General features: G+C 41.2%; 1 protein-coding gene and 1 pseudogene across 1 annotated transcript in view; one reads left to right on the top strand and one right to left on the bottom strand.

Moving 5' to 3' along the window:
- The window catches only part of ASXL2 (ASXL transcriptional regulator 2), a 149,371-nt gene that overhangs the window by 52,298 nt on the left and 82,116 nt on the right, over positions 1-14,957 (top strand). The gene's annotated exons all lie outside the window — the stretch shown is intronic.
- Positions 5,429-6,829, bottom strand: LOC129030748 (prostaglandin E synthase 3-like; annotated as a pseudogene).

Consider the following 14,957-nt stretch of genomic DNA (forward strand, 5'->3'; position numbering starts at 1 on the left):
GGGCAGAGGCACTCCTCACCTCCCAGACGGGGCGGCCGGACAGAGGCGCTCCTCACTTCCCAGATGGGGCAGCCGGGCAGAGGCGCTCCTCACTTCCTCCCAGATGGGGTGGCGGCCGGGCAGAGGCGCTCCTCACTTCCCAGACGGGGCGGCCGGGCAGAGGTGCTCCTCACTTCCTCCCAGACGGGGTGGCGGCCGGGCAGAGGCGCTCCTCACCTCCCAGACGGGGTGGCCGGGCAGAGGCGCTCCTCCCTTCCCAGACGGAGTGGCCAGGCAGAGGCGCTCCTCACCTCCCAGAGTGGGCGGCCAGGCAGAGGCGCTCCTCACTTCCCAGAGTGGGCGGCCGGGCAGAGGCGCTCCTCACTTCCCATAGGGGGTGGCAGCCAGGCAGAGGCGCTCCTCACTTCCCAGATGTGGCAGCTGGGCAGAGGTGCTCCTCACTTCCTCCCAGACGGGGTGGCGGCCAGGCAAAGGCGCTCCTCACCTCCCAGACGGGGCGGCTGGGCAGAGGCGCTCCTCACCTCCCAGAAGGGGCGGCTGGGCAGAGGCGCTCCTCACTTCCCATATGGGGTGGCAGCCGGGCAGAGGTGCTCCTCACTTCCCAGACAGGGTGGCGGCCAGGCAGAGGCGCTCCTCACCTCCCAGATGGGGCAACCGGGCAGAGGCGCTCCTCACTTCCTCCCAGACGGGGTGGCGGCCAGGCAGAGGCGCTCCTCACCTCCCAGACGGGGCGGCCGGGCAGAGGTGCTCCTCATCTCCCAGACGGAGCAGCCGGGCAGAGGTGCTCCTCACTTCCTCCCAGACGGGGTGGTGGCCGGGCAGAGGCACTCCTCACCTCCCAGACGGGGCGGCCGGGCAGAGGCGCTCCTCACTTCCTCCCAGACGGGGTGGCGGCCGGGCAGAGGCGCTCCTCACCTCCCAGAAGGGGTGGCCAGGCAGAGGCGCTCCTCACCTCCCAGACGGGGCGGCCGGGCAGAGGTGCTCCTCATCTCCCAGACGGGGCAGCCGGGCAGAGGCGCTCCTCCCTTCCTCCCAGACGGGGTGGCAGCCGGGCAGAGGTGCTCCTCACATCCCAGACGATGGGCGGCCGGGCAGAGGCGCTCCTCACTTCCCAGATAGGGCGGCCGGGCAGAGGGGTTCCTCACATCCCAGACGATGGGCGGCCAGGCAGAGATGCTCCTCACTTTCTAGACGGGGTGGCGGCGGGGCAGAGGCTGTAATCTTAGCACTTTAAGAGGCCAAGGCAGGAGGCTGGTAGGTGGAGGTTGCAGCGAGCCGAGATCACACCACTGCACTCCAGCCTGAGCACCATTGAGCATTGAGTTAGCGAGACTCCGTCCGCAATCCCAGCACCTCGGGAGGCCGAGGCAGGCAGATCACTCGAGGCCAGGAGCTGGAGACCAGCCCGGTGTGACCTCCCTCTCTAGGCGATTCCTAGATCACTCTCATTTGTTCTATGCCCATCTGCTGCTCTGTTGACCTAGAACCTCTCATTTTGGGGCCCCAACTAGATCTACTTACCCCAAGATGCTTGTTTAAAAGTTTTCCTACACACCCTTTCCCTTATGTCTTTAGTGCTGTTATTCCCATTTGTTTGATGGTGTGTTTTGGGGAGGAAAACAGTATGAAGAAACAAATTCATTGAAGTGTGGATGAATCAAATGTTCACTTTTTAAATCAAAGTTAAAAGCTACATTTATATTATTTCTTTTTAAAAAGCAGATAATGTTAATCCGAATGAATCGATCATTGGTGGAATTGCAGGTAATATGATCAAGGGAAGGAAAAATGTTTTACTGAAGGTGTATAGGAATACAAAAATTTAAATTTAAATCTAAAATCTACCAAGACTATTTATTTATTCGGTAATTTCTAAATTACCAAATGTAATTTAGAAATTTCCAACGTAAGTGTGCTATTGAGGTCAGTTTTGTTCTGTGTGTTCTGTTTGTAAAGGCATGTAAGTATGCCATAAAAATCTATTTTTGGTCTTAAAGTTATGTAGTATTAAATTTTGAGAGTTCATATGTGAATAATGATTGTGGGTGTGTGTTTACAGATATATGTCTAAGTGGATATCATGTGAATGAAAGATTGTAGATACATTGACTATAAATTTATTATATCTTTACATTTAAAATTGACTTTAGGCCAGGTGTGGTGGCTTATGCCTATAATCACTTTGGGTGGTGAAGCAGGAGGATCGCTTGAGCCCAGGAGTTTGAGACTAGCTTGAGCAACGTAGGGAGACCCCATCTCTACCAAAAAAAAAAAAAAAAAAAAAAATTATTAGCTGTTCATGGTGGTGCAGACATGTGGTTCAGCTACTCAAGAGGCTGAGGTGGAAGGAGCATTTGAGCTTAGGAGTTCAAGGCTGCAGTATGATTGAGCCAGCCTGGGTTACAGATTGAGACCCTGTCTCTAAATAAATGAACAAATAAATAAAATAAAATGGCCTCGAAGTGAGGGCATTTAAGCATCTGATCTAGATGAGTTTTTTTTTTTTTTTAACCTTGAAAGTCTATTATTTAATCCTATTGAAGTTCAAGGGATTGAACTTTGAAGGATAAATATAGATTGTGTATAGTTCAGCCAGGAATAGAGAAGATGATTAATCATTGTGGCCTTAAGGCCAAGTTTTGACAACTGTATTTTATAGGAAGGAGTACGGAAAAAATGGACAAGAGATTGGGGATTAAAGTAGGAATTAGGCAGTAACTTGTTATTGCAAGAGAGAATATCTCTAGGATCAAATAAGTTGGATTAATGATGTCCCTTAAACCTGTTTATCAAAGGTTTGAAATGGGGATAACAAATACTGGCAGACACTGATGAATTTTGAGGATGGACAGTACAAGCTTATTGTATTGAAGATTCTTTGGATTGGGTGCAGCACGGAATGCCAGTGAGGAGACCAAAAATAATCTGGAAAGGAGTAGACTTCAGGATTTCATGAAGTCTTAAAATACTTAAACAACTGTCATTGGAATGATAAAGAAATAATGTCAAACTTCCCCCCCCACACTTTCAAAGATAATTTGTTGCAAAATCTTTTCAAAATTCGAACATTGCAGAGGAAAACAAAGGGCCCCCCAGATTTTCCCAGCATTATACTACTGATTTCCATCATAAAGGTAGACTTATAAATAGACTTATAGGAAGAGTATTTAGCTTAGCTTAAGAAGGAATTTGTGAATAATTGGAAATGCTTGAGGACATAGTGCCCGCCCACCACATTGTATGCTTGTATAAGACTTTGGGTGATTACCTGTTTAGATAACTTTAGAGGGGGTACAAGTACCTGTAGGTAAATGGACTAGGTCACCTATGGAGCTCCCTTGTCAATCGATACCTTATCTGATTTTTGTTAGTAGGTGTTGAAAACAGAGAGAGAGTTGTGTAAACTGAGAATTAAGTAAAGAATGGTCAAAAGTTATAGGATTTTATTTTATCCAGCAATTCCTCTTCTGCCTATATACGCAAAAGAATTGAAAGTAGAGACTTAACAGATAGTTTTAACACTAGTGTTCATAGCAGCATGATTCACAGTAGCCAAAGGGAAGAAACAACCCAAATATCCATTGATGGGTGGATGGATGGAGGAACAAAATATAGCATATATATTCAGTGGAATATTCAGCTTTAAAAAGAAAGGAAAATGACACCTGCTGCAGCATAGATGAATCTTGAAGACATTGTGCTAAGTGAAATAAGCCAGACAAAAAATAAAAAATACTGTACGATTCCTCTTATATAAGATACCTAGAGTAGTCAAATTCATAGAGACAAAGAGAATGGTGGTTGCCAGGAGCTGGTGTGCAGGGGAAGATGGTTGTTGTTTAGTGGGTGTAGAGTTTCCGTTTTGTAAGATGAAAAGGTTGCTCAACAGGGTGACTGTACTTAACACTACTGAACCTGTACACTTAGAAAGGTAAGATGGTAAATTTTATGTATATTTTACCACAATAAAAACGTTGTAGGATTTTGCATTTATTTGAATGGGGCACAATTTAATCTAATGTAGGAGAAACAGCCATCGTGTTATATTAGTAGGAAATAGAGAACATTTGCCTAAGGTAAAGAGAATGAGCAGAGGTATGCCTTTAACTTTTTCAGGAAGGTTAATGTTCATTTTACCTTGTTAATAGACAGTGATGGGTGGTTAAGAAAGTGAAGGATAAGAATGTGATTTTTATTAACTTCTGCTCACAATGCGATGATTCAGAATTGGTAAAACAAGTAAGTTTTAGAGTTTTGGCAAGAGCCTTTAGAATGAGGAGGGTTATAGACAAGACAAAGCAAGCTAAAGCTGGGACTTTTAACTTTGAAAGTTGATGGGCCATGTATACTTAATGAACTTTATTCTGGACTTCATTTACATGTGTCTTTGAGCCCCGGAAAGAAACTAAGAATGAAAGAAAGAATAGTGAAAATGTCATGATGTTCAGTGGGGAAATTAGACATCATTAGTTATGGGAAAAGTTACCAGTTAATTTTGGGAAGAGATCTCTTTTTAAAAAAATACATAATTAGGAAACATTAAGAATCATAATTTTGCTGCAAGGGCTACTGCATTTACAGTTGAATATACTGTTATTTGTAAACCACGGGGTTGGAGACTGACAAATTAGAAAACATAAGCTCTAAACCTGAGTTTCTGATTTTGTTCGATTCTTGAATTGATAGCAAAATTGGAAATATGGCTAACAGTTTTTAGATAGTGTATATTTTAAACTTCTATCTATTTGCTGTATTTTTCTGGAGGCAAATGGGGGGGGGTGTGTGTGTGTGTATGTGCACACTAGTAAAGAGACTGTCATTTGGCTCAGCTCAGCTCCAGTTCAGTTATTTTTACATTAAAATGTAAGAATGAGTACTTCTTTCTTATGGAAACTTCCACTTCATCTTTTATATCACCTGCACATACTACTGTGTTGCTATATGATAGGTCCTTTGTAAATATTAAATGAATGAGAAATCAAGACAGCTTCTTTTCCATATTTTTTTTCCTGAGTTGATGGAGTTTTAGTATTATTTGATTTTATATTTGTATTTTTTTCTTTTACATTGAAACCCTTGGTTCAAAACAGCATTATAAATGTATCCTTTCAGTACATAAACATAGTTTCAAATTATTAATTTCAGCATAACTGCTAATTATTGCTATATATATATTTTAAAGGAGGACAACACATTTAGTTTTATTTCAATCAAATCACACTTTCTTTTCCAATTGCTGCAAAGTACATCTACAATATTCTATTACAGATCCACTTTAAAAAGGCTTCCTGTGACATTACAGCAAGCCTCTTTTTTCAAACAGAGAAATAATCCCAAATTTTTCCTCAATTAAAAATAAAAACTCCATTCCAGTAAGTGGTAAATACATAAAAATTACAGTAAGCCAGACACTTAAAAGGACAGCCAAGAAGTCTTCCAACAGTTTATTAGAAAGAATATGGACATTAAAAAAAATCCCCACTGTCATGAACATAAATTGAGGTTTTAAGCCCTGGTATAAGCTGAATCAAAAAAAGAAATAAATCCAATACTGTATTAAACGTTTTTCACTCATTTGCCATACTGACAGTGCAGATACAAATCTGGTCTAAATGTACAGACTCTTAAACAACAATGTACAGCTTTCTTCATCTTCCATGCTAAGAGATGTAAAAACACCTAAGGGTCAAACAATACCAAATATATAGGCTTCAAAAACCATCTAAATTAGGGCATTCTCTAGTTTTAGCTAAGATACATGTGGAATACTGACAAGTAATCACTTATACAGAATAATGTGAAGTAAATTTTTTGAAAAATAAACTTGGAACAATCCTGAAAGATAACACCAGAGAAATAGCAGGTTACCAGTAAGGTGTCAGCCAATTTGTTCCAGCCATTTTTGAATCCATGTTCTATAATCTAAAATTTAGTTCTCTTTCCGTAAGCTGAGAGCCTCCTATCATGTCAGTATCTATGTTATGAAGAAAAGGAGACTTAGGTGAGATGTTTTTATTTATCACAACTGCTGCATCAATTGCCTAGGACCTCACTCAGCAGCTTCATGAAAATCTAGGAAATGTTCATGCATAAGGTTATTGCCTTAGCTGACTTAAAATTGCCCCATACAATGGTACATATCAACCCTTAGTGAAGCCTTTTAAAAAACAGGCTGAACAATGGGTCAAAGTAGGCAAATACAGCATCTGCCTTTAGAGCTGTCAACTCAGGAATTCTCTCAATTGTGAAATCTTGCAGAGAAGTTATTTTTCTTTCCCAAAATCCAGGTGATGACAATATTCCTTACTTCTGATCTGGCATTTTTTCATCATCACTGTCTTGTGAATCATCACCTGCTCCATCTACTTCTGGTGAATCTGCATCCTTGTCACCACCCATGTTGTTCATCATCTCAGAGAAATGATCAGAATTAGACCTGTCTTCATCTGAATCATCTTCCCAGTCTTTCCAATTATTGAAGTCCACACTAAGCCAGTTGAGCTTTGCTCTTCCTTTTGTTAACCTTGGCCATGACTGGCCAGATTCTCCTTTTCATAAACAACATACAATTGATCTGTCCGTTTTTTTTATGCTTGGAATCATTTGGATCAATACTGTGAAAAAGATCAACTTCATTTAAATACTTATCACTTCCTCTGAGAAAACTGAATGTAAGTTTGGATTTTTCAAAATTTACATTAACATCCTTACTGTCTTCAACACAAAATTAAGTGAAGACATAGTCCCTTCGATCGTACCACTTTGCAGAAGCAGGCTGCACTGTGAACAGGGCAGGGGGACGGGCGAACAGGTGTGTGGCTCTCTGGCGTCAGCTGCTGCTAGGGAGTCGACTTCTCTCCGGTGACGACTCTGCGTTTTCTCCCCGGTCGCGGCCTCTTCTCGCTCCCCTCAGGCGATGGCGGCAGCGGCGGGCTCCACCTCGGTCCCCAGAATGCACCGCGCAGAAAGAGCGGCCCCTCCGGTCGGGGAGAAGAGGAAAGTGTAGGAAACGGGGCCCGAGGGCCTATTGTTAAATTTTTATGTAGAGAAAACCTTGCAGAGTAAAGAGTTAAGTACAAGTTTCTGTTACCTTTTATTATCATTTTTGGGCTTTCAAAATTTCTGTGTGAAGGTAGAGGATGAATTCTTCTCCCCAACTCCATTTTTAGTATTAATGTTGATAGGCTTCTTGCCAGTGAGATTCAGTCCATTAAATCTTTAGTTCGCCAGATAGCCTGAATTACTTGCAACTCATTGCATCATAAGCAGGAGATGTTCTAGGAGTGTCAGTGGCATTATTGTACTCTTTACATGGTAGATCAGTTTGTGCCATATTGAATCCATTCATTAGTGTCCATCCATCAAAGTGCAGGTCCAGAAACAGCAGAAAGATGAACACTCTAAATAAAGCAGAGAGACTTAAGTTGCCCAGTGTTTTCATTTTCTTGCTTCTTCTTATTTGATAAGTGGATATTTATGGTGCTTGTTTTGGAATGGTTTTCTTTTCCTTTGGTAAGTCAAGTGATCAGTTGCTTTGTTTTCTGGATACGTTTTGTTTTATTTGACCCTGGGAGAATATATACGTGTTCATAGAAAATATGGGAACAGGCCAGGCGCAGTGGCTCACGTTTCAACGGTGTTTCACCATGTTGGTCAGGCTGGTTTCCAACTCCTGACCTCGAGTGATCTGCTTGCCTTGGCCTCCCAAAGTGCTGGGATCATAGGCGTGAGCCACCGCGCCCGGCCCCGCATATATTTTTTTAAAAAACAACTTATTGAGGTGTAGTTTACATGCCATAAACTCCAAACTCCACCTCATTTTCTTTTTTTTTTTTTCCTTCCTCTCCTTTCCCTTTCCCCTTTTTCTTTCTTTCCTGACAGGGTCTTGCTCTGTCACCCAGGCTGGAGTGCAGTGGTACAATCATAGCTCACTGCAGCCTTGAACTCCTGGGTACAAGCGATCCTCTCACCTCAGCTTCTGGAGTAGTTGGGACTATGGGCACACACCACCACACCTGGCTATTTATTTATTTATTTGATTTTTTCTTTTTGAGACGGAGTCTTGGTCTTGTTGCCCAGACTGGAGTGCAATGGCGCGATCTTGGCTCACTGCAACCTCCGCCTCCCGGGTTCAAGCTGGTCTCCTGCCTCAGCCTCCCGAGTAGCTGGGATTACAGGCATGCGCCTCCATGCCTGGCTAATTTTGTATTTTTAGTAGAGACGGGGTTTCTCCATGGGATTTCTCCATGTTGGTCAGGCTGTTCTCGAACTCCTGACCTCAGGTGATCTGCCCACCTAGGCCTCCCAAATGTGCTAGGATTACAGGCGTGAGCCACCGCGCCCGGCCTGATTTCTTAATTTTTACATTTTTTGTAGAGACAAGTTCTCCATGTTTCCCAGGCTGGTCTCAAATTCCCGGGCTCAAGCGATCCTCCCGCCTCAGCCTCCCAAAGTGTTAGGATTTTGGGCATGAGTCACCACACCAGGCCAGAAACTCCACCCATTTTCAGTGCACAATTCAATGGTTTTTAGTAAATTTACTGAGTTTTGCTACTATCACCATAATCCAGTTTTAGAATATTTTCATCACTCCAGTGAGATCTCTCATACTGGATACGGTACTGCTGGCTCCTCCTGATAGCCTGTAATCTACTTTTTGTCTCTGTAGTTTGGCCATATCTGGACATTCATATAAATGGAATCATATAATATGTGGTATTTTAAGGTTAGTTCATGTTTGTAGCATTGATCAGTACTTCTTTCTTTTCATTGGTCCGAATTGTTGTATAGACTTTTTTCATATACTTACTTTTTAAAAAATCATATACATTTTTTATGCGCATCCGTGTGAAGAGACCACCAAACAGGCTTTGTGTGAGCAATAAAGCTGTTTATTTCACCTGGGTGCAGGTGGGCTGAGTCCGAAAAGAGAGTCAGCAAAGGGAGATGGATTATCATTAGTTCTTATAGGTTTTGGGTTAGGCGGTGAAGAGCACTGTTTTGCGGGCAGGGTGGATCTCACAAAGTACATTCTCAAGGGTTGGGAGAATTACAAAGAACCTTCTTAAGGGTGGGGGAGATTACAAAGTACATTGATCAGTTAGGGTGGGGCAGGAACAAATCACAATGGTGGAATGTCATCAGTTAAGGCTGTTTTTACTTCTTTTGTGGATCTTCAGTTACTTTAGGCCATCTGGATGTCTACGTGCAAGTCACAGGGGATGCGATGGCTTGGCTTGGGCTCAGAGGCCTGACACATTTATTTAACTTTTAATTTTATTTATATGATATATTGCAGACTTTTAGAAAAGTTGCAAAAGTAGTACAAAGAATTTTTATATAAACTTTACCTGGATTCTCCAGATGTTAACAACTATCTAATTTGTGTTTCTGAGATGTCTGAGAATAAATTGTAGACATAATGCCCCATTCACTTTTAAATACTTCGGAGTAGGCTGGATGCAGTGGTTCACACCTATAATCTCAGCACTTCGGGAGCTGAGGTGGGAGGATTGCTTGAGTACAGGAGTTCAAGACCAGCCTGGGCAACAGAGCGAGCCCGTCTCTATACAATAATAAAATAAAATAATTAGCCAGGTGTCGTGGCGCACACTTGTAGTCCCAACTACTCTAGAGGCGGAGGCAGAATTAAATTTGAGCCCAGGAGTTCAAGGCTGCAGTGAGGTATGATTGCACCACTGCACTGAAGCCTGGGGGACAGGGCAAGACCCTGTCTCAAAATGAATAAATAAATAAATAAGTCAGTCAGTCAAGCAAGCAAACTTCAGAATATATTTTCTAAAGACAAGTACATTCTTTTATATAACTACAGGGTAAAATAGTTAATAGGAAATCTACATTGGCACAATATTATCTAATCAGACTTTATCCAAATTTGGTAATTCTCCCACTGATGTCCTAATCCAAGATCACATGTTGTATTTGCATTTAGTTTTCATGTATCTTTACTCTTCTTTAATCTGGAATTGTACTTCAGTCTTTATCTTTCATGACTAGACATTTTTTGAGTGCAGGCCAGCTGTTTTGCAGATTGTTTCTCAATTTTTATTTCTGGTGTTTAATTATGATTAGATTTAAGTTGTGCAGTTTTGGCAGGAGTCTCACAGGATGGATAGGACATTTTTACTACAATATATCTGGATTCCATGATTTCAGTGTACCACAGTATTTTTGATGGTAACTGTGATTACTTGGTTTATGCAATGTCTACTAAGTTTCTTCACTGTAAAGATACCATTTTTCTCCTTTGTAATTAATAAGTATTTTGGGGTGAAGATACTCTGAAACTCTGTAAACATCTTGTTTCTCATTGTACCTTTGCCCACTAATTTTAGCATGTTGTTATTAATCTATTGCTGCTTAACAATATTATCACAGATTTAGCAGCTTGAAACAGTGCATTTATTATCTCAGTTTCTATGTGTCTGGAGTCTGAGCATGGCTTTACCTGATCCTCGGCAATGCAGCAGAGCGTTGGTCAGGGCTGAGTTTTTACCTGAAGACTTGATTGGGGAATGATCAGCTTCCAAGCTCATGTGGTTGTTGGAAAGATTCAATCCTTGTGGGTTATCAGATTGAGGGTCTGGATTCCTAGCTGGCATTTGGCTAGACGCTGTCCTGAGTTCTGTGGCCTTCCCCAGCATGGCCACATGCTTCCTCAAAGCCAGCAAGGAAGAGTCACCAAGCGAGGACACTGCAGTCATATGTGAAATAGTCACTTATGTGAGACCCTTTACCTTTTTTCTTTTTTGATGATTAAAAGCAGATTACAGGCCCTACCCACACTACAGGGGAAGGAATTATATAGGGCCATGAATACACAAAGCAGGGATTACTGGAAGCCATTTTAGGTCTGTCTACCACAGCATCCACTAATCTTACCTGAAACTTCCTATCACTGTTGCCGCATATGGTGATTTTCTAACTCTGTCATTCTTGGTATATTTTTTTGTTGTTGTTGGAATTTTACTGCAAGGAATTCTCCCCCACTCGTTGATTTGTTCATTTATTCTTATCAGCATGACCTCATGGATTCTTATTCTTTGGGTTATTTCTACTATAGTCATTTATTGCTTTAGGGTAAGTAGCAGTTTAATCCCTCCAAGAACAGCATTTAGAGAAGTCTTTAGCATGGGTTTCTCTTTTTTTGAGATGAGCTCTCACTTGGTCGCCCAGGCTGGAGTACAGTGGCATGATCTCGGCTTACTGCAACTTCTGCCTCCCAGGTTCAAGCAATTCTCCTGCCTCAGCCTCCTGAGTAACTGGGATTACAGGTGCCCGCCACCATGCCCAGCTAAGTTTTTTGTATTTTTAGTAGAGACGGGGTTTCGCCATTTTGGCCAGGCTGATCTCGATCTCCTGACATCAAGTGATCTACCTGTCTCGGCCTCCCAAAGTGCTGGGATTACAGGCGTGAGCCACTGCGTGGCCCAGCATGGATTTTTAAACAGGATTTGAGGTATAGTAAGTCATTTGTCAAATATACTCTAGATGAAAGATAAATTTTAACAGGTGAGCCATTCTATCATAGGTTTACAAAGCCTTTGAAATTCTATTTGAAAATATACTTTGATGTAGCAGACTTTCAAGTTACCATCAAAATGCTGAAAATGCTTTGATATTAATGTTTTTTAAGTGAAGAGCTAATTTTTCCCCTAAAAATCATTACCATGTAACTTAAATGATTAAAAGTTTTGGTGATATGATCTAAATATACTCATTCTAAAACCACTAGTTTTCTCAGCTTCATCTTTGGCTTGTCTCTTGATCTTTGAATGTTATGTATAGGCATCCCCTTCTTTGTATTTGTGGGCATCTGGGGTTCTCACTCTCTGTCAGTATATCATCTTGTACTTGGTGAACAAGTACCTTGCTATTCAGTGTGTCTTTTTAAGTGAAAGTCTTTCATTTCCATCTGTATGCAATTTCCCCTCTTACCTGCTGTTCTAGTTTTTGTTTTGTTTTTAATACCATGCCCTGTGACAAAGTGATTTTCAAAAAGAGCTCTATTGTCTTTCAGAAGTTTCCTTGTTTTAATAGTTTATTTGTATATTTCCAGACTATTTACTTCAATATTTCTTGTAGAAATGATGCCCGATAACCCCCTACCCAAATTAAATTAATCAGTGAAAAAAATGTACACTGAAGAACGTATCCTGAAAGACTTTTAAGTAGGAATAACCATTGTTTATTGCATTTAATTGAAGAAACCAAGAAAGTTGCTAGGCTTTAGTTTCTTCACTGTGAGGTAATATTAATTCCTAAATGATCTCTGAAGTTGAGGAAAAACAAAATAGAAAAATTCTGAAAGTGTATCGTCATTTTAAAAATGAAAGTTGAAAAAAGTAGAAAACATTTACATTTCTTATATATTACCTAATTGCAAATGTATTCCACTTTTTTCCAAAAAATAGTTTCTCCATTCCTTGTTTACTTTGGTGCATTTCTTTTTGGCTAGATTTCATCGTCAGATAGGATTTTTACATTTATGGGTGATCTTTTCCCTGAGTTCTTGCGGGCTTAAGAATTTTTTTTGTTGTTGTTGTTTGAGACAGAGTCTTGCTCTGCCACCCAGGCTGGAGTGCAGTGGTGCAATCTTGGCTCACTGCAACCTCTGTCTCCTGGGTTCAAGCGATTCTCATGCCTTAGCCTCCCAAATAGCTGGGATTACAGGCACCTACCACCATGCTTGGCTAATTTTTGTATTTTTAGTAGAGACTGGGTTTCATTCACCATGTTGGCCAGGCTGGCCTCGAACATCTGACCTCAGGTGATCCGCCAACCTCGGCCTCCCAAAGTGTTGGGATTACAGGCGTGAGCCACCACACCCAGCCAAGAATGTTTTGTATTGCCTCTTTGTTTGAATGCCATCTAGGCTAGATATAAAATTTTTCATTCATACTCTTAAGAACTTTTTTTGCTGTCTTTTGGCAGTGAGTATTGCTAAGAAAGCAAATGTTTCCTTCATTATACAGTGCTTGCTTTATTGGTCAATATTTTGCTGCGTAATCTTAAAATTTCAGTGGCTTATAACAACAAATACTTTTTTTCTTCCTCATGTCTTTAGGTTAACTGGGGCTTAGTTATTGTTAGCTAGACTTTGTTGTAGGCTGTGGATTGTTGTCTTCTTCTGCTGGAATCTGGCTCTCATGGCAATCACAGGAGTCAGCCAAATAAGCAAATTTTAGCCTCTGCTTCCGTCACATCTCTTATTTCATTGATCAAATCAAGCCTTGTGGCCAAGACCAACATCATTGTGGCAGGGAAATATATTTCACTTACTCTAATGTACTGCAAGGTCACACGATGGTATGAATGATGAAATAGAAACACTAATTCAAGCTGCCACTTTGGCTTTTAATGCCTGGAACCTGGTTTGATTCTTTCTTTATCCTTGACGCTTAAGATTTGGGAAAATAATAACTTTTTTTTTTTTTGAGATGGAGGCTCGCTTTGTCGCACAGGCTAGAGTGCAGTGGCTCACTGAAACCTCCGCCTCTTGGGTTCAAGTGAGCAGCCCACCTTGGTCTTCCAAAGTGCTGGGATTACAGGTGTGAGCCACCGCACCCAGCCAAGATTTAGGAAAAATTTAGATGTTTCTGAGTATCTGAGTACTTGGGGTTAGTCTGTACAGATTTGGGTAGCATCTTGCCTCTTACATTATCGTGTAATATACATTATTGGTGCATAAGGGTAATATTTTCTCATTAACAGAAGAGAGTGGTTTACCTGTGAATATTCTCCTGTATTGTTCTTCTGTTTCCCTTTCCTATCTCTGTAAATTTGATTGCTTTTATATAGGTGCTTTGTATCTATTAAGATACTTCCAGCTGTAAATGACAGGAAACACAATGTAAACTGGCTTAAACATTGAAGGAAACTCATCATTTAATGCAAGTGAAAAAAACAGGCAAAACTTTATCCAAGTTCTCCAGTCAGTTTCATCAGTATCTCAGCTCTGCTTCCTTCAATTTTGTTCCACTCTCAGTAGGCTCATCCATCGTAATTGCAAGATGACTGCTCACAGGCCTTAGAGCTGGATATTTTGGGTTGAATTGTAGAAGAGAAGAAAGATTCACTTTTCAGAGACATTAAAATCACTCATCACTGAGTCTGGCTGGCTCACAATTGAGTCAGATTTTTTCTTTTCAGTATATGTAGTTATAAATATGTGTTTCAGAGAAGTATAGGATTCTATAGAACACAGAAGTGGCTTCTTTTAGCAAGAGACATTAAGGCTAAAATCTGAAAAGTTGAATTGGAGGTTGCCAGGAGAAAAGGAGGTGAGGGTTATCATTGCAAGCAGAAGTGTTGGGCCAAGTAGTCGGAAGAATTTTAAATTACCAAATGAAAAGAAAGGTAGAGTAGGCTGGCAGAGAGGGTGTGTAGTAGAATGGTCAAGGTCAGATTATTTTGATAATTTTGTACTTTATCCTAAGAACATTATGATATCATGAATGAATTTTAAGCTGGACAGGAGGTAGTATGATCATATTTATATTTAAAGGTTACTCTGGCTTCAGAGTGGAGAATAGTTGTATGTGAGGGTGAGATTCCTGTCACTTGAGATAGGGAACACTGGAACACTGCCAGACTAGGGTAGGATAGTAAGTTGGTAAAGTAACTGCTGTAGTTACTGAATCTTGACTCTGTGACATATACCTTGTATGTACATTATCTGTGATCTGCACAATCGAGTTACACAGTAGGCAGTATTACCTCTATTTTGCAGATGAGTAAATTAAGGATGTTTAAAATGAGTTGCCCAGGCTACAGTCAGGTCTGTATTCAGATTGGTATGAATCATTAAATCTGGCTCTTTTACCATGCAGTGATGACTCCTTTCATTAATTGCTATATTTGCTTCATCTAAGCAGTGCAATTATTGACTTCTGCTCTCTTAGCCCTACTAGCTACTGCTAGCTTTTATTACAGAG

Source organism: Pongo pygmaeus, chromosome 12 (genome assembly GCF_028885625.2).
Source record: "Pongo pygmaeus isolate AG05252 chromosome 12, NHGRI_mPonPyg2-v2.0_pri, whole genome shotgun sequence".
Lineage (NCBI taxonomy): Eukaryota > Metazoa > Chordata > Mammalia > Primates > Hominidae > Pongo > Pongo pygmaeus.